Source organism: Chrysochloris asiatica, unplaced genomic scaffold (genome assembly GCF_000296735.1).
Source record: "Chrysochloris asiatica unplaced genomic scaffold, ChrAsi1.0 scaffold00097, whole genome shotgun sequence".
NCBI classification, from domain to species: domain Eukaryota; kingdom Metazoa; phylum Chordata; class Mammalia; order Afrosoricida; family Chrysochloridae; genus Chrysochloris; species Chrysochloris asiatica.
Window position 1 is genome coordinate 148,086 of NW_006408615.1, and position 1,103 is coordinate 149,188.

A 1,103-nucleotide genomic window follows, 5' to 3' on the forward strand; every position below is an offset into this window, starting at 1 on the left:
TTTAGTATGTCCCAATCATCTATTTTGTCTATTTTTGTTTGTGTAATTTTCAAAATGTTTGGTAGTCTGTGTATGCCCTGTATTAGAACTATCACAATTGTCCCTGTTTTTTCATTGACGGCCTTTAAAATTGATGGTCTAGGATTCACACTTAGGTGTTTAATCCATGCTGAGTTAGTTTTCATATATGGCGTGAGGTAAGGGTCATGCTTCAGTCTTTTGCATATTGCTTTCCAGTTCTGCCAGCACCATCTGTTGAAGAGACTATCTCCTCGCTATTCAATATACTTAAGTACTTTGTCAAAAGTCAGTTGGCTCTATATGGATGGGTTAATTTGTGGATTTTCGATTCTGTTCCATTGATCAATGTATCTTTCATTGTACCAGTACCACACTGTTTTGACCACGGTATTTGTGTAGTACATTTTGAAATCAGGGAGTGAGAGACTTCCAACCAACCTTGTTTTTCTTCTAAAGCAGTGATTTGCTTATCCTGGGTCTCTTTCTCTTCCATATAAAGTTTGTAATTGATTTTGCCATCTCTTTGAAGAATGCCCTTGGAATCTGGATTGGGATTGCATAATATGTGTAAATTGCTTTGGGCAGTATTGACATTTTCACGATGTTAAGTCTTCGTATCTGGGAGCATGGTACATTCTTGCATTTTTGTAAGTCTCTTTTGGTTTCTTGTAGTAGTGTTTTGTAGTTTTCTTTGTATAGATTCTTTGTTTCGCTGGTTATGTTTATTCCTAGATATTTCGTCCTTTGGGTGGCTTTTGTAAATGGTATTACTTTCCTAATGTCCTTTTCGGCACTGTCATTTTTGGTATAGAGGAATCCAACTGATTTTTGTATGTTGATCTTATACCCTGACATATTGCTGAATCCTCCAGTGAGGTCTAGTAGCATTTTTACTGAGTCTTTGTGGGTTTTATATGTATGGGATCCTATCATTTGCAAATAGAGAGAGTTTTACTTCTCCTTTGCCAATCTGGATGCATTTAATTTCCCTATCTTGTGCGTAGCTCTGGCTAGAACTTCTAACACAATATTGAATAGGAGTGGTGACAAAGGGCATCCTTGTCTGGTTCCTATTTGCAGAG